A 23,096-nucleotide genomic window follows, 5' to 3' on the forward strand; every position below is an offset into this window, starting at 1 on the left:
TGCATTGTGCTTATTTGTTTTGTGAATAATTGTGACTACTGTGAAAATGCCGCGAAAGACAGTGAATAGTGTATCGCGAGGTATTATGAACGAAATTACCGACTTAAGCAATTTCACCGATAGTACTAGTGACACGCATTATAATGATGACAATCCTGCGTTCACTGACAATCAGTGCGTTCCAACCTCTAATGATGATTATTATCTTACTGTTGAACAAACGAATTCAATTGTCTCCTGTGTTAATTTGACGACAATTGATGACGCGGGGCGTTCTGTTGGAATGAGCGCTGCCCAGCTTAATACACCCGAAAAATTCAAATAATGTACAGACAAATTTGTCTAATGAAAATGGACAGTGTACTGAAAGTACGACGGACTTATTTAATTCCGATATAGTGTCTGACAGTGTACATCCGACTGATAAACCTTTTTGTGAGTCACAGAATGACCAAATGGTCACACAAAATGTGACAATTGCAGGTACACCACTAAACAACACGGGGAATAGAAATTCTAATACTGACTTTGAACAAATTATGGCAAGATTGCTACAACAACAATTTAGTGAAAATAACAAACAGTTTAATGAAAAATTATACAATCTTAATGAAAAATTAGACAACAATTCCAAACAGTTAAATGAAAAATTAGACAACAATTCTAGGCAGCTTAGTCAACAAATTAGAGCCGTTGCCGTGCAGTGTCATGACACCAAGGAACAGCTACGCAAGGAAATTGAGGCTTGTTCAAAGAAAAGTAGCGAAGAAATTAGATCTGTTGCTCAGGAATTAAGGGATATGCAAACAGTTACAACAGAAACATTTAGAGAAGAAATTAGCGCAGTCGGTAAACAATGCTCTGAAAAGGCTACACAATTACGCGACGAGTTTAAAGCTATGACAGCAGAACTTTCGCGTACAGTGGATGCAAAGGTAGACGCGAAATTCGAACTACAGAACTCTCCAATTAACGAACGTCCTAGTTTTCACATATAAAACAGTGATACGCGTTTCCGCAAATTTATTCAGGACCAAAATAAAGTCAAACGTCAAGTCATGGAAAAAATCACTGCTCAGAGACAAGAAGATAAACGTAAAATGTTTGCGAAAGCAAAAACATACGTAGACAACAATATTGCTACAATGTCCGACAAAATTAATACCATCGAACAGTTGAACGCGGAATTACGTGGTGAGATTTCTGACCTTAAATCAAAAACAGATACACACACAGCAGATGTTCAGATAGTGACAGACAGATTCGAACAATTAGAACTAACACAGGATTCCGATGTAATTCAAGCTGACGTTAAAAAACTGAACGAAACCACACGTAAATTACAAAAACAGATTAATACTACTGACACTAAAAACGATGATCTGGTTAAAATACTGCCTGAAAAATGTGATGAATTGGCCAGTCGTATTGATGTTATCGAAAATACTAATGACAATAAATGAGACGATACTGCACCGGTTTCATTTAATCAAACACCAGAATTCCAAAATTTACCGCAAACAATTAATGAGATAGATTCATCTAATAACACGTTGCGTAGAAAATTGTCAAGCTTACAGCAAGAAGTAACAGAAATGAAAAATATTTCAGTTAATAACACATCACAGCAGACGCCACTTTCCGAACATTTGTCAGATTCACGCAGCGCGTATAATTTGACTAATCTACAGAGAGTACGGGACTTAGATTCCGAACAACCACAGTTCAACAGATTCTCTTACAATCCTGAACCTGTTCCATCATATAGTGACGAGAACATTGATTATAAGCAATTTGCATTTATAAGAAAATATAAGGAATTTAATAATAACAGAACACAGGTACACGCTTTGAGCTGTATACGGCAATTTATTTTTGTACTTTCACCGCTATTACCTGAATTTCAGAAACTAGCTTTGAATCTGATACGACAATTTGCTATTGTATTTTCATCAGCATTGCTTATAATGCAGAAACTGGAATTAGCATGGATACAACAACTTGCTTTTGGATTTTTATCGCCATTGCCTGCAACACGAAAGCTGAAAATTATTTGCAGTGCGTAATTGACCTCAGGGGATTCATTACGCTTTAATGAATATGTGCCGTAGCGTGCATAGGGCCCCGAGCTGTAGTAGTGCTCTTTCATCTTTAGTTTTCTGCACTGCTGCCATTTCTTCTACTATCCTTTATATCTATTAAAACAGCTCTTTAACTTTTGCTCTACCTAGAATTAAGTAAAATATAATGAATACCCGATGTGACAAATTTTTTACCGAAAGTGACAATTTTCATTAGGCACTCCAGAACTACCAGCGTAATTTTAATATCAGATAAAATTTTAATCATCAGTATGTACAAAATTTAGAGCAACAGCGAATACATTTTAGTAACAATAGACGTTTTTCACCACAACAGCATGAAGTCAGCCGCTTAGCATACCTAACCAACAATGCAGTCTACAAGGTCAACCAAGCTTTAATGTTTCACCGCGTACACGTATAGTCCCAGGTACAACAAATAGTAACGCATGGAAGCAAAGAAATAACCACGTACAGACAACACACTATTTCAACTCCTATCGCACTGCACCGTATAGAAATGACTATCATGATAGACGTAAAATTAATGACCATAATTTTCAGCGTACATTTAATAACAGTCGATCTTATGAGCAGCAACAACATCAGCAACAACATATTATCATGAATGAACCAGACAATAGGTGTCATCCATAGCGTAATACGTCAGGAAGAAATAATAGTACAGTTCAAATAGTTGAAATGCCACAGAATCCTGCTGAAAATAATAACACGTACGATAGAATTTAACCGCATACAGCACAGATTGCATATTCCAGTAACGTAAACACTACTTTTGATACGCAGAATTTTGTTCACGAGAATGTTATTTGAAACATGCTCTGTTGAATGCACCACTTTTATCTCACACAGATCTTAGCAGAAATTTTTCCATTGCCACCAACAGTTCCAACACCGCTTTAGGCGTACATATTTTCCAGGAAATTGAAGAAGATGGCTCTACAGTAATCAAAAACATCGCATTTGCAAGCCGCATCTTGTCGCCTGCTGAACGAAATTATTCCTTTACAGAACTGGAAACATTATGTGTTGTATGGGCTTTTACGAGATTTAGGCACTTTCTTTATGGCAGACATACCGCCGTATACACAGATCACAGAGCGATACAATTTTTACTTTCGGCTAAATTCACTCACGACAGATTAAGCAGATGGAAACTTTATTTACAGGAATTTAATTTTACGATTGTTCACATTCCCGGCACACAAAATATTATAGCAGACGCACTATCGCGTTCTCTCAGCAACAATCAGCAAGACGTGGCAACCAATTCCTGCAAAGCAAATTTCAGCGTTATGTACATTCAGCAAGTTGCATTTGAAAATTTTATTTCGTCGTCATTACAGGACATAGCAAAAGAGCAAAATAAAGACAACGTGTGGAAAGAAATTAAGCACCTTTGGCAAGATAAGAATAATGTCACGATTAGACACCATTACACTATACGCAATGACATTCTGTTTCGCCGCTCTCATCCTGACAGCAACAATTGGTTATTATACATTCCTGACGAACTGGTTAACAAATTAATATGGTATACTCATTTAAGTTACGCACATTACGGAGCCAGAAAATGTTTTCTTATAATGAGACAGAACTGTTACTTTGCCAACATGGAGAAACGTATTCGACGAGTTTTAGCGTCATGTAAAATTTGCCGGAAAGCTAAGTCAGACACCACTTCACATATTCCTCCATTATATCCCATTGTACCTGTTACATTAAGACATATGGCCGCAGTAGACATTTTTGGTCCAATTCCGAGAACTAACAGAGGTTTTTGCTACATTTTTGTCGCTGTTGAGCTCACTTCAAAATTTGTTACTTTCACTCCGTTTCGCAAAGCTACTGCTAAAACTGTTTCGAAAGCATTTGTAAAACATTTTTTATTTCATGTAGGGCATGTGATGAGAGTAATTTCTGATAATGGATCACAAATTCGTTCTGCTATATGGACACGCATGTTACGAGCTAGAAACATTTCTCCGATCTATATATCCAAGTACCATGCTTCTTCGAAACCTTGTGAACGATTAATGAAAGAAATTGGTAAACTGTGTAGAATATACTGCCACAAAAGACATATTGATTGGGACACACACATATTCTCATTCCAAGCTGTAATTAATTCCATTCCAAATGAATCCACTATGCTATCTCCGTCTGTTATACTGAAAAACGTTGAACCACCAAACAAAATTAAAGAATTAGTGAACTTTCCTACATCTCGTCGATTACGACACCACGAAATAATTGACATTGCGCTGAACAACATCAAACGTGCCGCAGAGCGCCGGAGAAGACAGCAAAAACAGGTTTGTACGCACCGAGACTTTCACACTGGACAGAAGATATTAGTACGAACACACCATTTATCCAATAAAATAAAAGGTAAGTGCAGTAAATTTGAACTTCTATACGCAGGTCCATATCGAATTCGCAGCATTCCTCACCCCAATGTTGTACACGTCGAAACTCTGAGAACCAGAAAATCGAAAGGAAACCACCACTTATCCAACATAAAACCCCTTATTGAGTGAACATACTTTACGATTTACCACACTGTAATGCTATTTACTAATTTTTATGATCATTTCTGCAATTATATTCACGTGACTAATTATTGATGACTATCGTATTTTTTCTTGGCAAGTGCCCGGCAAGGTAAGGTTAGCAGGTCGCTCTTCTTGTCGTTACACATCAGACCGTGCACATTTTTCCAGATGAACTTACGCATTTTATGAATAATTATGCAATTCTATGTAGTGACGTATTATTTTCATCAAATTCTCTCTCCATTAAAGTCTTTAATTCTCGCCTCTATCAACTACACTACATACAAGCTGAACACAACGAACGTCACATTTTGTCTTTTTTATGTACGATTGTTTTCATGTTTTGTTTGTATGCACTGTGAAATAGTTAAGGTATAACACACCATTTGACTTTGACATTTTTTTTGCCCTGTGATATCTCAACATCGTGACTATTTTACATTTTTTTCTTTTCTTTGCTGCTGCATTGTGATATTCTCTGTACATTTTTGCCTCTGAACACTGTCTATGCCTTTGACATATTACGTTTTCTGTCATGATATACTGTATGCTTAATTGTGTCACCATTAACCAGTCATTATTTAGAGGGTATATGATTTAAATGCAAGGCATTAATCTTTGTTCATCAATTTCAGAAAGAAATGATGCGTAAAGGAAATAAATTAAACAAAAATGGGAATTTAACATACGGAATAAACGAAAGAAGATGCAAAAACCTTATGAGGAAGAGTAAATGGATCAGAATTAACAAGCATTAACAAGAATATACTACGCACATCGTAGAATAGCAGTCTTAACTAATTTTTTTTCTTTCAGAATACAAGGCGATTGATGCAGGCTGTCAGACAGAACTACACATCTTAGTTTTAGTGATGAAATGTGCTAGAGATAAGGAATAGATGTGTAATGAGTAATGAAGTGATTTTTTTTGCAGATGATAATGAATGCTGAAGAAGAGTAATGATGAAGAATATGAATAATGAAGTTTTTCTTTACAGGTGATGATAATAATGAAGTTAAGATAATATGGATAATGAAGTTTTTCTTTACAAATGAGGATGATGTTGAAGTTTATGTATTTATGCTATGTAGTTATTTAAGTATTTGTTGCAGTTTGTTTTGACACTAAGTTTTATATCGTATGGTATGATAACTGATGGTTTTGGAAAGGACAGCTATGGAACACATTTTTATACACATTTCACTAGCTGTTAATTCGAAGTTCACTACTTTTCAGCATAGTATGCGTTTCTTCTTTCAGCTCAATAATCCATTTTGTATTTTTTCCAGGAGAAGCCTTTCATGATAGTTACTAAACTTGTTACTTATTAAGCCTATACTAGTACTTGCAATTTTTTTTTACCCACTTGTCTCACAACCTTGCTACAGCTGACTCATGACGAATGACGTTACACATTTTTCATTTACAGGAACAACCCAGAAGCAATTTTTTTTCTTTTTCTCTTCTTGCTTTTCCTTATAATTACCCAAAGCAATGCATTGCTAACTAACTAGCACAGAAACAAAAAAAAATGTATTACCAGTCCCAAATAATGCTACTAGTTTAAGAGAATTTTGAATAATACTGATCAGCTCTGAATAGTATGTCTCTTCAGTAATGACTTCTTAATGATACAAAAAAAATATATAAAATAATGCTTTGTAACTGGCAAATAACTGTCACTGTTTATTTTAATGAGACTACTTATAATGCCCATGATTATTAATGTTATGACTGTAATTAACTGATTTTTAATAATGACTTCTTAATGGTGTGTATCACCAGTTTCAAATAATGCTACTCATTTAAAAGAATTCTGAATAATACTGAATTATGAACAATGTTTTATACTATTCAATACTTGCTGGCCATTAAGTGCTGATAATTAATGTAACTAAATGAATTATGTTATTAATTATGCCATTAATTAGCTCCTATTTTCAATGATGACTTTTCATGTTTTGGTAACTGGCCAATGAGTGCCAATAATTTGTATAGCTCAATGAATTATGTTAATACTATGTCAATAATTGACTCTCCTTTTCAATGATGACTTTTGATGAACATTATTCTGTCATACTAAATATGCTTAGTGACTGGCCAAGGACTGCCACTGTTTATTGTAATACGACACCCATGATGCCAATTATTTAATTTTATGAACATTATTCTGTAATACTAAATACATGGTACAGAAATGTTCAATAACTTGGCTATGAATGCCGCAAACTACTAATGTAATTCTCAATGAAGACTACTATGTGACTTAATGTCCTTCACCTTCTGACCTAACTACCTGGAATTACTGTAATATCCATTTGTCCTGTCCATCCTCATGATCATGGAGCACTATATTTGGTTTTTGCACTAATTCTACGTTGGTGTGCCTTGTAAGAGCGTGGTGTTGACACGACATGCTGTCCACCACTGTGAGCGATGAAGACGTTATTATGGTCCCACTGTTTGGTGTACCTGATGTTGTTGTTGTTGTGGTCTTCAGTCCTGAGACTGGTTTGATGCAGCTCTCCATGCTACTCTATCCTGTGCAAGCTTCTTCATCTCCCAGTACCTACTGCAACCTACATCCTTCTGAATCTGCTTAGTGTATGCATCTCTTGGTCTCCCCCTACGATTTTTACCCTCCACGCTGCCCTCCAATACTAAATTGGTGATCCCTTGATGCCTCAGAACATGTCCTACCAACCGATCCCTTCTTCTGGTCAAGTTGTGCCACAAACTCCTCTTCTCCCCAATCCTATTCAGTACCTCCTCATTAGTTATGTGATCTACCCATCTAATCTTCAGCATTCTTCTGTAGCACCACATTTCGAAAGCTTCTCTTCTCTTCTTGTCCAAACTATTTATCGTCCATGTTTCACTTCCATACATGGCTACACTCCATACAAATACTTTCAGAAAAGACTTCCTGACACTTAAATCTATACTCTACGTTAACAAATTTCTCTTCTTCAGAAACGCTTTCCTTGCCATTGCCAGTCTACATTTTATATCCTCTCTACTTCGACATCATCAGTTATTTTGCTCCCCAAATAGCAAAACTCCTTTACTACTTTAAGTGTCTCATTTCCTAATCTAATACCCTCAACATCACCCGACTTAATTCGACTACATTCCATTATCCTCGTTTTGCTTTTGTTGATGTTCATCTCATATCCTCCCTTCAAGACACCATCCATTCCGTTCAAATGCTCTTCCAAGTCCTTTGATGTCTCTGACATAATTACAATGTCATCGCCGAACCTCAAAGTTTTTATTTCTTCTCCATGGATTTTAATACCTACTCCGAATTTTTCTTTTGTTTCCTTTACTGCTTGCTCAATATAAAGATTGAATAACATCGGGGAGAGGCTACAACCCTGTCTTACTCCCTTCCCAACCACTGCTTCCCTTTCATGTCCCTCGACTCTTATAACTGCCATCTGATTCCTGTACAAATTGTAAATAGCCTTTCGCTCCCTGTATTTTACCCCTGCCACCTTTAGAATTTGAAACAGAGTATTCCAGTCAACATTGCCAAAAGCTTTCTCTAAGTCTACAAATGCTAGAAACGTAGGTTTGCCTTTCCTTAATCTTTCTTGTAAGATAAGTCGTAAGGTCAGTATTGCCTCACGTGTTCCAGTATTTCTACGGAATCCTAACTGATCTTCCCCGAGGTCGGCTTCTACTAGTTTTTCCATTCGTCTGTAAAGAATTCGTGTTAGTATTTTGCAGCTGTGGCTTATTAAACTGATTGTTCGGTAATTCTCAGATCTGTCAACACCTGCTTTCTTTGGGATTGGAATTATTAAATTCTTCTTGAAGTCTGAGGGTATTTCGCCTGTTTCATACATCTTGCTCACCAGATGGTAGAGTTTTGTCAGGCCTGGCTCTCCCAAGGCCGTCAGTAGTTCCAATGGAATGTTGTCTACTCCGGGGGCCTTGTTTCGACTCAGGTCTTTCAGTGCTCTGTCAAACTCTTCACGCAGTATCGTATCTCCGATTTCATCTTCATCTACATCCTCTTCCATTTCCATAATATTGTCCTCAAGTACATCGCCCTTGTATAGACCCTCTATATACTCCTTCCACCTTTCTGCTTTCCCTTTTTTATTTAGAACTGGGTTTCCATCTGAGCTCTTGATGTTCATACAAGTGGTTCTCTTATCTCCAAAGGTCTCTTTAATTTTCCTGTAGGCAGTATCTATCTTACCCCTAGTGAGATAAGCCTCTACATCCTTACATTTGTCCTCTAGCCATCCCTGCTTAGCCATTTTGCACTTCCTGTCGATCTCATTTTTGAGACGTTTATATTCCCTTTTGCCTGCTTCATTTACTGCATTTTTATATTTTCTCCTTTCATCAATTAAATTCAATATTTCTTCTGTTACCCAAGGATTTCTACTAGCCCTCGTCTTTTTACCTACTTGATCCTCTGCTGCCTTTACTACTTCATCCCTCAAAGCTACCCATTCTTCTTCTACTGTATTTCTTTCCCCCATTCCTGTCAATTGTTCCCTTATGCTCTCCCTGAAACTCTGTACAACCTCTGGTTCTTTCAGTTTATCCAGGTCCAATCTCCTTAAATTCCCACCTTTTTGCAGTTTGTTCAGTTTTAATCTACATGTCATAACCAATAGATTGTGGTCAGAGTCGACATCTGCCCCGGGAAATGTCTTACAATTTAAAACCTGGTTCCTAAATCTCTGTCTTACCATTATATAATCTATCTGATACCTTTTAGTATCTCCAGGGTTCTTCCATGTATACAACCTTCTATCATGATTCTTAAACCAAGTGTTAGCTATGATTAAGTTGTGCTCTGTGCAAAATTCTACCAGGCGGCTTCCTCTTTCATTTCTTAGCCCCAATCCATATTCACCTACTACTTTTCCTTCTCTCCCTTTTCCTACACTCGAATTCCAGTCACCCATGACTATTAAATTTTCGTCTCCCTTCACTATCTGAATAATTTCTTTTATTTCATCATACATTTCTTCGATTGCTTCGTCAGCTGCAGAGCTAGTTGGCATATAAACTTGTACTACTGTAGTAGGTGTGGGCTTCGTATCTATCTTGGCCAGGTGTACCTGATGTACTGCCAAAATGATAACAGGGAATATTACTACGACATTTCAGTGTCTTGGATACGCTGATAAATACTTCTGGGAAAAGAACTGCAAATTGTCTCACTTGGTGTTGTACTTCTGTGGAAAGATATGGACTTTCAGTGCAGCTGTGTGCAACCTAAGTGCTACAACCATGATGCAATCCTTCCTATTCCTTCCCTAATTCTTGTAAAATGAAAAAGTCATATACAGTGCGTGTGCACTTCCTTTCTTTTGTTAATAAGATCGGTTATCCTGAAATTACTAAAGACTTCTATAGTGCATGTGCACTTTATTACACTCCTTGATTTGTTTGTTTGTTTGTTGTAGAAAAATACTAGAGAGTACTACAGCCCGTGTGCACTTTTGTTATTTGTCAATATGATTTGTACTCATTAGGTTTATTTGTCGTAAAATTATTAGGGAGTTTTTCAGTGCGTGTGTACTTTATGCCATTTGTACTCATTACGTATATATTTTGTGGTTTTCTGATATGTTCCGTACAACAGTGCGTGTGTATTTTTGCCATTTATTAATATATTTTCTGATTTGCTGATACATTCTCAACTGCACTGCATGTACACTTATGTCACTTGTCAAAATGATTTTTTGCCTTTGCGTTTATTTGTTATGAAAATGCTAAAAAGTTTTTCAGTGCATGTGCACTTATGTTATGTGTTAATATGTTTTCTACTGAACTTCAGTGCCTGTGCACTTTTCTCATTTTTCAATATGATTTGTACTCATTCTGTAAACCTTTTATGATATGTTCAATACTTCAGTGTGTATGCACTTATATCATTTGTTACTCATTGTATATACATTTCGTCATTTGCTGATATGTTCTGAACTGCAGTGCATGTGCACTCATGTCACTTGTCAACATGATTTTGCCACGCTGTTCTGAAAATGCTAAAGAATTTTTCAGTGCGTGTGCACTTTGTTATCTATCAAATAATTTATATATACATTTTCCTGATATGTTTTGTACTTATATTTTTTCTTTGTCTGAAATGTTTTGTACACGGTGCATGTGCACCACATTCAATTCATGTACTACATCTGAATATTCTGTAAATTATAAAAGATGATTAACTAAAGAAAAAAATTTTGCCGCGTTTGGCAAGTCCAAATGACTCACCATCGCTGCCAAATTTTTGCCCCCCCCCCCCCCCCAGTGGAGGGTTATGAAACACGTATGTTGTGTGGCGGCGATGGCGAGGCATTGCAGAGTCTCTGACCAGAGAGCTATTTGTCGTTCCTAGTCTGCGCTTGACCGCGCGAGAGTTCAGTTGCGAGTTAGAGTTCGAGAGTAGTAGCGCATGCGAGATGACATAGTCTGGGGTAGCAGCGCGAGAGAGATAGTCGCAGTTGTGTGTGAGGAGTCGGCGGGCGTCGACATGGCACACTAGTCAAGATTCAGGACGAGGTAGAATTTTAAATAAGGTAATGAAGCAGCATTGCGCACATTTGATAATGTAATGTAAATTAACTGTAACTAATTTGTTCAAGAATCGCCCCAATAATAATTTGTTTTCAAACCAAGCATTTTAACAAAACAAACATTTTATTGAAAGAAATGTTTCCCTTGGTATTCCTTAAAGAAAAGTTTCCCTTAAATTCAAAATTTTTGCAATGCATTTCCTTCGAGCTATGGCGAAAAATAAGAGCAGATCCAATTTTAGTGAGGTAAGAATTTGAGTTTAATCAGGGCCTAAAGATCGACATTTCGGTCTATTTGCGTTTTCATTGTCACTGAGATTTCATTATCATTGATTTGTCTTACACTTTTTGTGGGCAGCTTACATTAGGGTCAGATTGCTAATTTTTATTTAATTGTCATTGTCATTAAATTTATTTGCTGGAAGGTTGCATTAGGTTCTATTCTGGTTAACATTCAATTATTATGTTCAAAATTTCTCTGGGGAGGTTACAACACAACAAAATAAAGTCTTTTTACATGTGAAATTTCAGCATTTTTTCACTAACTATTGGCTGCATTTGTTGCTGTAGGTACACTTATCTTCATAAGTAAGTGAGATTCTTCGATGAATTTTGCACAGCATACAATCCATACTTACAGGTGTCTGAAACTCTAGAATTTATTTAATGAATGAGGTGTTACATTTTACACTTCACGTTTAGAAAAAACTCAAATTTTATAGTTAATTATCTCAATTTTTACCACAGTTTTTAATAGAACTGGAAAATTCTAGCGTTTCATACACCTGCAAGTATTGTTTGCATGCTGTGCAAAATTCATGGAAGAATCTCTATTTCTTACGAAGAAGAGTGTACCTACAGCAACAAATGCAGCCAGTAGTAAGTGCAAAAATGATGAAATTTCACGTGTAAAAAAATTTGAACTTCCACTGCCATGAGAGTGAACCCTGAGTCCTTCCTGGTCATGCCGATAAAGTCTTATGAATTTATTTGTAAAAGGATAGACAGTGGAAATTAAAATGTCCTGTGGTGCATCTCCTGCTCCAAGTCGGCCCGTTTGACGTCCTAACCCCCTTACAACACATCCAGTGCAGTATCGTAATTATCAGTCAATACCACGCAGAGACTTTCAATTAAAATGGCCTCCCCTGTGTACGAGTGCGGACTGTGACGCTGGAACGACGACATACATAAGTCTGGGTGTAGCCGGGATTGGTGCACGAACAGCCAACGCGATTAAGACGACCGTTTGCTCAAAGTGGAAATCCGGGCTGGAGTTCCGGTCCGCCACAAATTTTCATTGTGTTCATTCCCTTATACAACTATACTCGCAACTGCGAATTCATTACATGAATGCAATTTTCACTTGGTTAAACATTTTTAAGAAGGTTTTGCTTTCTTGTATTTAGCTCAGAATATTTTAAAGAATAGTACTTTTAAATGAACTTCCGTTCTGTTGCTTTGTCTATTTATTTGTACGTTATGCGTGCATCAACGACCTGCAGGATTCGTTTTGCATCCTATATGTGTACATGGTAGAAGAACTCATGGCAGTTTTGACTCGTGTTATTTCTACAGGTTATGACTTGCTGCAGGGCATGAGGTATATTGTGTTTTTATTGTAAATTCAGCCTTTTGTTTTTAATCTCTTAATGTAGTAGTTAGTAATGTGCTTTCTTTTACTTCTAGCGTATAGTATGAAGATGATTACTGCGTAGCCGAAACCCGCAGTTCGGTTAAACAAGTTGTGCGGTCAAGACAGCTAAATAAAATGTAAGTTCCATATGTTGCTGGGAGCGATCTGATATTTGGTGATAAATAACAATATTCGAATCCTGCCTCGGGCATGGATGTGTGTGATGTCCTTAGGTTAGTTAGATTTAAGTCGTTCTAGGGGACTGATGACCTCAGAAGTTAAGTCCCATAGTGCTCAGAGCCATTTGAACCATTTGAACAATATTCGTAGCCAAGATCGCCTGTTGAAATATTTTTATGACCGGTTTCGACAGAGTCTAGCTGTCATCTTTGCTCCTTCTGGAAGTAATGTTACTGTGCATGACAAGCACAGCCATAATCACCCATTCCTGATGAGTCTAGCTATAAGTCATCAAGGACGAACTCGCATCCATTCCAGCGCATATTGTTGGTGATACGGACATTTTATTCACTCTAATGTATATGACAAGCTAATGTGGCGCCTTTTTTTATGAAAAGGTATTCGGCCCGGCAAACTTTAACTAAGATAGCCTAAAGGAACAGTGATGAACACAACCTGCAAGCTGCACTACAGAACCTCAGGTCCATTTTTGGAGCTAATGGCTACGACATGAGGATGATACACAAAACCATGACACCGAATGAGGAGGGCAATAAGGAAATGCAGAACGAAGCACAGAACACCGTCGTGCTACCATATGTACAAGGGGTTACTGAACATCTGGAAAAAATTCTCCGTCGGGCAAGCATTATGCCGATTTTTCGTAACAACAACAAAATAAAAGGCATTCTGGGCTCGACTAAAGATACAATTGACAAGTTTCGTGCCGCCGGAGTTTACGAAATCGAGTGCGAATGTGGACTGGTGCATGTAGGTGAGACTGGGAGTCGAATAAGCACAAGGTTAACTGAACACGAGAAATATATCCGCCTCAAACAATACAATAAATCAGCGTTGGCAGATCATCATGAACTGTGCAGGAGAATTTCGAGAGGCCCGCGCTCTGGCGAAATAACCGTTTAGTTTGAGGAGGAAGATTAGAGAGGCTATAGAAATAGCCGAGCGATCCAACAATATGGAGAAGACGGGTACCGACTTCCAGCGTCTTGGCTGCTAGCTGATACAGCTTTGCGGAAGGACAGCTCTCGCAGAGCAACAGGCGAGCGGTATGCCACAGCGCTGGAGGGTACACAGAGCGTTTACGCGGCCTAGTCGATACTAGGCAGTTAGTAAACAACGCTACGCTGTAGTGGCCACTCAGTCTCCAATTCACCGATTTCCACCAATGGCAAGCAGTAAAGGAAACTTCAATGGAAAATGCCCATTTCCGCCAATCACAAAACGCAATGCAAAGTCCAATAAAATGAACTCCTAGTACCCTTCCTCGTCATCCTCACATCCGGTGACAGCACTCCTCCATAGTATATAAGTATCCAAACTAGTGCTCATTCAGCAGTTAGCAACACACCCTCAGGAAGGCGCCTTGCAACAGCCGCCGAAACGTCGCAGTTTTACAGGTAATGCGGCCTCAAGCCCAGAAGAATTTTATTGACATTGTCAACGGCCGCGGAAGCCTACGTTTACATTAAAAAATGTGTACATCATGATCGTTCTGGGATGCTCATTTTGTGTCTATGTTTGTGTGTGTGTGTGTGTGTGTGTGTGTGTGTGTGTGTGTGTGTGTGTGTGTGTGTGTGTGCATTCTTGCAATACGAGGAGACTGCAACAATTGCGAAAGTTTACTCACAAGTAATCTCAGGAATGTTAACACAAGATTAATCTCAGGAAACTATTTTCGTTTCTAGGCGGCAAACAGTGTCAAATCTATGACTATATGTTACTTTTGTTTCATATGCAGAGCCTTCGTGATGGGGCCAACAAATAAATGCACACACGTAGGAATATTGTGACCTGCCACCAACAAGAACATACGTCATGACTGTATAAGGCACGTTCTGAAACGTTTTAACAAGTATTCATAGAAGTGTGCTCATATGAACAGCAAATGTTGTAGTATATCGCTTACCTCTAGGTTCAGGGCAAGATAAAAATTTCACATCGCTCTTCTTCTTCTTCGCGTTAATCCCGTCTAGTAGGGGGTCGGCTGTGTTCAAGACAAGAGAACACGGCAATGTTTCGTAATTGCTAAATACGTATGGCACTTATGTATACGTGCTAATCTCCTTTTGCCCCCTCATCCTGTCCATATCCTCCTCCCCTCTCTTCGTCCATCTTCTCTTCTTCCCCCCTCCTTTTGTCCATCTTCCCTCCTTCCTTCTCTCACTATTCGTCACTGTCTTGTCCCTCTCTGTATCTCTGTGTCCATTTCTCCACCTCCCACATCTCCTCTCTCGCTGGCCTCAAACCTTGTTTGTGGTTATTGCAAACAAAACATTGACTGGGAAATTAACCCGCTTAAAATGAATGGGTAAATCAGTTTTCATCATTAATATAAGCGTTACAGGAAAAATTTCCAGATGGTGTGTCTATGAGGATAGTAGTTGCAACGACTGTACTTCTCCTTATTGATGGCTCGAGTTAACAAACCGAGTTAATTCGGGTTGAAAGGATCTGAAGTCAACACGAGTTAAATAGTTAGTAACCCGAGTTGTGGTCACACGGTGTGTGGCGGCCGTTGCTATCGATCACGGTTTCGCGCGAGGTTGGAGTTTACCGTCGTCGCGGAGACCGAACCCGGTTTGAGCCTATGTCTACAGAACGAGATGTCACTCCCTGTGATCTTTAAAAGTGTAGTACTTTATTGTAGATTTGGTTGATAAGACTTATTCGCTAGTGGGTCTATACAGAACATTAGCGTCGTACAATTTGACGCTAATATACACTGAAGAGCCAAATAAGCTGGTACACCTCCCTAATATGTTGTAAGGCCCCCGCGAGCACGCAGAAGTGCCGCAACACAACGTGGCGTGGACTCACTAACGTCTCATGTACAACTGGAGTGAACTGACGCCATGAATATTGTAGGGCTCTCCACAGATCCGTAAGAGTACGAGGTAGTTGCAAGACATCCCAGATATGCTCAATAATGTTCATGTCTTTGGAGATACATAGCTAGCACAAGTGTTTAAACTCAGAAAAGTGTTACTGGAGCCACTCTGGCAATTCGGGACGTGTGGGGTGTCGCATTGTCCTGCTGGAATTGCCCAAGTCCGTCGGAATGCACAATGGACATGAATGGATGCAGGTGAACAGATAGGATATTTATGTACGTGTCACCTGTCACAGTCGTATCTAGACGTATCAGGGGTCCCATATCACTCCAACTGCACACGCCCCATAACATTATAGAGCCTCCACCAGCTTGAACAGTCCACTACTGACATGCAGGGTTCATGGATTCATGAGGGTGTCTCCATACTCGTACAATTCCATCCTCTCGATACAATTTGTCGGTATTGACGGGCCCAGGCGATGCGTAAAGCTTTTTTGTCGTGCAGTCATCAAGGGTGCACGAATGGGTCTTCGGCTCCGAAAGCTCATACCGATGATATTTCTTTGAATGTTTCGTACGTTGACACTTGTTCCAGCATTGAAATCTACAACAACCTGCGGAAGGGTTGCACTTCCGCAACGTTAAGAGATTGTCTTCAGTCGTCTTTGGTCCCGTTCTTGCAGGATCTTTTTTCGGCCACAGCGTTGTCGGAAATTTGATGTTTTACCGGATTCCTGATATTCATGGATCTCCGGGCGGGGACTACTCAGGAGGACGTCGTTATCAGGAGAAAGAAAACTGGCATTCTACGGATCGGAGCGTGGAATGTCAGATCCCTTAATCGGGCAGGTAGGTTAGAAAATTTAAAAAGGGAAATGGATAGGTTAAAGTTAGATATAGTGGGAATTAGTGAAGTTCGGTTGCAGGAGGAACAAGACTTTTGGTCAGGTGATTACAGGGTTATAAATACAAAATCAAATAGGGGTAATGCAGGAGTAGGTTTAATAATGAATAAAAAAAATAGGAGTGCGGTTTAGCTACTACAAACAGCATAGTGAACGCATTATTGTGGCCAAGATAGACACAAAGCCCATGCCTACTACAGTAGTACAAGTTTATATGCCAACTATCTCTGCAGATGATGAAGAAATTGATGAAATGTATGACGAGATAAAAGAAATTATTCAGGTAGTGAAGGGAGACGAAAACTTAATAGTCATGGGTGACTGGAATTCGTCAGTAGGAAAAGGGAGAGAAGGAAACATAGTAGGTGAATATGGATTGGGGCTAAGAAATGAAAGAGGAAGCCGCCTGGTAGAATTTTGCACAGAGCACAACTTAATCATAGCTAACACTTGGTTCAAGAATCATAAAAGAAGGTTGTATACCTGGAAGAATCCTGGAGATACTAAAAGGTATCAGACAGATTATATAATGGTAAGACAGATATTTAGGAACCAGGTTTTAAATTGTAAGACATTTCCAGGGGCAGATGTGGATTCTGACCACAATCTATTGGTTATGAACTGCAGATTGAAACTGAAGAAACTGCAAAAAGTTGGGAATTTAAGGAGATGGGACCTGGATAAACAGAAAGAACCAGAGGTTGTACATAGTTTCAGGGAGAGCATAAGGGAACAATTGACAGGAATGGGGGAAAGAAATACAGTAGAAGAAGAATGGGTAGCTCTGAGGGATGAAGTAGTGAAGGCAGCAGAGGATCAAGTAGGTAAAAGACGAGGGCTAATAGAAATCCTTGGGTAACAGAAGAAATATTGAATTTAATTGATGAAAGAAGAAAATATAAAAATGCAGTAAATGAAGCAGGCAAAAAGGAATACAAACGTCTCAAAAATTAGATCGACAGGAAGTGCAAAATGGCTAAGCAGGGATGGCTAGAGGACAAATGTAAGGATGTAGAGGCTTGTCTCACTAGGGGTAAGATAGATACTGCCTACAGGAAAATTAAAGAGACCTTTGGAGAGAAGAGAACCACTTGTATGAATATCAAGAGCTCAGATGGCAACCCAGTTCTAACCAAAGAAGGGAAGGTAGAATGGTGGAAGGAGTATATAGAGGGTCTATACAAGAGCGATGCACTTGAGGACAATATTATGGAAATGGAAGAGGATGTAGATGAAGATGAAATGGGAGATAAGATACTGCGGGAAGAGTTTGACAGAGCACTGAAAGATCTAAGTCGAAACAAGGTCCCGGGAGTAGACAACATTCCATTAGAACTACTGATGGCCTTGGGAGAGCCAGTCCTGACAAAACTCTACCATCTGATGAGCAAGATGTATGAGACAGGCGAAATACCCACAGACTTCAAGAAGAATATAATAATTCCAATCCCAAAGAAAGCAGGTGTTGACAGATGTGAAAATTACCGAACTATCAGTTTAATAAGTCACAGCTGCAAAATACTAACACGAATTCTTTACAGACGAATGGAAAAACTGGTAGAAGCGGACCTCGGGGAAGATCAGTTTGGATTCCGTAGAAATGTTGGAACACGTGAGGCAATACTAACCTTACGACTTATCTTAAAGTAGTAAAGGAGTTTTGCTATTTAGGGAGTAAAATAACTGATTATGGTCGAAGTAGTGAGGATATAAAATGTAGACTGGCAATGGCAAGGAAATCGTTTCTGAAGAAGAGAAATTTGTTAACATCGAGTATAGATTTAAGTGTCAGGAAGTCGTTTCTGAAAGTATTTGTATGGAGTGTAGCCATGTATGGAAGTGAAACATGGACGATAAATAGTTTGGACAAGAAGAGAATAGAAGCTTTCGAAATGTGGTGCTACAGAAGAATGCTGAAGATAAGGTGGGTAGATCACGTAACTAATGAGGAGGTATTGAATAGGATTGGGGAGAAGAGAAGTTTGTGGCACAACTTGACTAGAAGAAGGGATCGGTTGGTAGGACATGTTTTGAGGCATCAAGGGATCACAAATTTAGCATTGGAGGGCAGCGTGGAGGGTAAAAATCGTAGAGGGAGACCAAGAGATCAATACAATAAGCAGATTCAGAAGGATGTAGGTTGCAGTAGGTACTGGGAGATGAAGAGGCTTGCACAGGATAGAGTGGCATGGAGAGCTGCATCAAACCAGTCTCAGGCTGAAGACCACAACAACAACAACATGGTACGCTCGTGAAATAGACGTGCAGGAAAATCCCCACATCATCGCTACCTCGGAGATGTTGTTTCCCATAGATCAAGCGCCGTTCAAACTCACTTAAATCATAATAACCTGCCATTGTAGCAGCAGTAACCGATCTAACAACTGCGGCGGACACTTGTCTTATGTAGGCGTTGTCGTTTGCAGCGCCGTTTTATGCGTGTTTACATATCTCTGTATTTGAATACGCATGCCTACACAAGTTTCTTTGGCGCATCAGTGTATATGAAAATTCTGAGTACAAATTGACTATATACCATTCATCCTCAACCCGTAGTATTTGGCGGCCTTAAAAGCAAAGATGGTAACATTAAGAGTAAAACGGGAATTCTGCTCTTAAATGCAGAGGAGTGAGCGCAAAGGTCGAAAGAGCACATTGAATGTCTCTATGAGGACGAAGACTTGCCTGATGAGGTGATAGAAGAGGAAACAGCAGTCGATACAGAAGAGAACAGGAGATACAGTAGTAGAATTAAATTTTAAAAGAGCTTCTGGAGGCTTAAGACGGAGTAAGGAAATATGGATAGATAACATTCCATCAGAATTTCTAATCATCGGGACAAGTGGCAACAGAAAGACTATTCACGATGTTGTGTAGAATGTATTAGTCTGGCGATATATCATCTGACTTTTGGAGAAACATCATCCACACAATGGAAAGGAAAGTGAGGATGTGTTAGATGACATTCGGTTTGGACTTAGGAAAGGGAAATTCGCCAGTGAGGCAATTCTGATGCTGCGGGTGCAGCAAGACTAAACAAAACTCAATAAAAGTTTATAGGATTTGTCGACCTGAAAAAACAGTCGATAATGTAAAAAGGTTACAGATGATCGAAATTCTGGGAAAAATGGGGGGCTGCAACAGGGGAAAATGCATAACACTCAATTTTTACAATAACCAAAAGGGAAAAATAAGATCGGAACACAAAGAAAGAAGTACTCTGATTAAAAAGGGTGTAAGACAGGGAAGTATTCTCTCGCCCCTGCTATTTATTTCTTAAATGGAAATAAACCCAAAATAAAATTTACCTTGGAGGCTGAGAGTGAGGTCGGTCTCCCGTTCCTAAATGTGTTGGTACACAGAAGATATGATAACACTCTACGTCACAGAGTGTATAGAAATCCGACTACCACAAATACGTAATCAGATGCCACTTCGCACCACCACCCAGCCCAGAAGCAAGCAGTGCTCAACGCACAGTCTTCACGTGCCTTCCGTATCAGGGATGACGACAGCCTGGATCCGAGCTGGATTTTTTAAAGAGGACAATGAAGGCAAATGGCTGTGATAGTAATTCAATGAAGAGGGGCTTTAGGTGGAATATTAACCATGTTAGCAAGAATGACGTGGAGCCGCCTTCTCATTCCGTTAAGTTTCATTTGGTTTCTGGGGTCACTGACCGCATAGGCAGAATTATAAAGAAAAATGGTATTCAGACATCTTTCTTTTGGAAGAACAAAACAAAAGACTTTTCCCAAAGAAAAACGGATGCACTTGGTTGCCTCCACAGTGCAGGCGTTTATAAAGTGAACAGTGGCTGCGGAAAAGTGTACATAGACGAAACGGGAAGAACTGTTAAAGAACGCATTAAGGAACACGAACGACACACGCGGCATCGAGCCAATGATGGCGGGCAACCAACAGCAATAGGAGGAATTTCAATCAATAACCCTTCTCCTGCGTATTGTGGAATAGTACCTTTCTATCCAATGACGCTGGTCCACCAATAGTGTCCACAAGAGTTGAACCAATAACATCCCTTCTTCTATATCAGCGCTGGAATATTACCCTATGACGATGGCCCACCAATGGTAGCCACAAGAATTTTAACCAATACTCCCACTTCTCCAGCACGAACGCGGGAAAAATCCCCCCCCCCCCTCGCTGCCCTTTCAAGAGAACGCGACAATGGTCTCTGCCAGTGTTCTAGGAATAGTGGAAACCGGAAGATCCCGAAGAAGATCCCAGCAGAGAGCTCGAAACTTGGATTATTTTAGAAGAAATATGACCTAATATGGCCTAACAACCCAGAAGATTTTAACTTTAGTGACAACGGCCACAAAAGCTTGCAGACTTACATATGCCACAGTGTTTTTGAAAATGGCCACATCTAGAACGTCCCGCTGGAGGTCGGAGTTAACTGGTATATAGGTGGGAGATTGGGGGCCACAGGCAGTACCAGAGGATCTTCCAGTTCAAGGAGGAGTCTGCCCTTGGGATTGTAAAAATGGAAATAAGCGTTTCGCTCATTGGCCGGGGGGTCCCGGATGGGGCAGGTACGGTCGGATTAATAATGCGAGTACGCCAAGCTAAATGTTTGGCGTTAAGATCTGATTCAACAATGAGTTTGTCAAATAATGCCAACGTAAGAGGTCCACTTCCAGAAGTGGTAGATTAGGGCTCAAATACGCCACAGCAAAAGTAATACCAGCAGGATCGATAGAAACAGTGACCACCATAGCCTCCATATGTTGTAGTGGTTGGAGAGCCTCGCAATTATGGACGAGTGTCTTATGTAGGAACACTGCTGTGCGGAGACGAAAATCTTCTGTAGGTTTCAGATGGGTTGCTGAAACAAGTAATATGTCCACATGGTGGTCATAGAGGAAGTTGTTCAGTCTAGTCTTTATGCATTTAATGCCACTAGCTTTAAAAATACGGACAGGTATAAACCGAGAGAACCGATGGGTGTGTGGTGGGTGATTTGCCAATATAGCAAAATCTGGCTGAGTACATCAACAACGGCGGTGAACTTTGTGAGTCCGTCCTTCGGCTGACGGATCTTTCGAGCTGTTTCACAAATGACAGCCCTGATTTGAGGCTGCATAAACAGAGATGTCCTCTAGGATCTCTCTCATGTCATCCCAGAAAGAAGCACATGTCTCTACCACTGGGGGAATATCGCAGATGGGATGGACGTGGTGGTCGGTGGCGAAGATGTTGCGAAGGAGGTCTATGGCACTTCACCAGGTGGCTGCAGACAGTCTCTCTGTTCGGTGGGCGTTAGTATTGGTAACAGGAGACAGCCGATCAGGAACAGACTGAGCTGCAGTGGCGAATGTGGCTGTAGGGGATAGAGCTGGAGGGGATTCCAGTGTCGCAGGTGCATCAGGTGCCTGAGCATCTGTGGTTTGATGGTTGTAGGGTTTACCCCCTAAGATGGGGAAATGGGTGCGGTCCCTCGACAGCGGGTGTGGTCAACTGGTCCTTGGTTTTCTTCTTGGAGGATAGGAAGATGTTATAGCCTTTTGCTATAAAGGGCAACCATTCCAGGAAGCCAAATAGTGGGGGTCATGAGTGGCGCCCAAACGGCAGCCGCTTGTGTATTTTCCTTAGGCTGGGAGTTTGCAATCATCCGACAAATGTGAGTCGGCACGCCTGACACACTCAAAAGGCAATGTTCAGTAATTGCTGGTGTGTCACAATCGTTGAGACCTACAACAGATGGAGTGGTCACTGCTCCCTTCATATGATTTGATACACACCTTGGTGAGCAGGAGATCAACGATTAGCTAAATATGTTCCACGCCCTCTCTCCTAATAATGGAGAAAACATGGGTGGGCATAGGTCTTAAATTCAAGGTCTGAGGATCTCTGTTGTCTTATTGGTGGACCAAAGAAACCAGGATCTTGACATGGAGTAATTCATCCCTGACGTCTGTCTCTGAAACTTCCCATGGAATCTCTTTGAAGACGATTTTTGTTCTTCTGTTGACAGAAGCCTGGTGAGTGTAGTTCCCCATAACCCTCGACTTCGTACAGTTCAAGACTTGCAGATAATCGTGCTTTGTGTCAAGCAGGTACTTGATATGGTTTTTCCTTGTAAACTGCCACAGTTGGCCTGCAATAAGGCGTTCAGTTTAATGTAGTTCGTGGGACTGTAAACCGTAATAGGAGGTACCTTCTCCTTCTTTGGTGGTGATGACATTGGATTCTGAGAAGTGGGGTCAGGAGGGGGCACCAGCAGTTGTGGCTGCTCCATGTGTGGAGGCATCTGTATCCAAATCACAGCCATTGCGATGTGCGTGAGGGGAA

The sequence above is a fragment of the Schistocerca nitens genome, chromosome 9 (genome assembly GCF_023898315.1).
Source record: "Schistocerca nitens isolate TAMUIC-IGC-003100 chromosome 9, iqSchNite1.1, whole genome shotgun sequence".
Taxonomy (NCBI): domain Eukaryota; kingdom Metazoa; phylum Arthropoda; class Insecta; order Orthoptera; family Acrididae; genus Schistocerca; species Schistocerca nitens.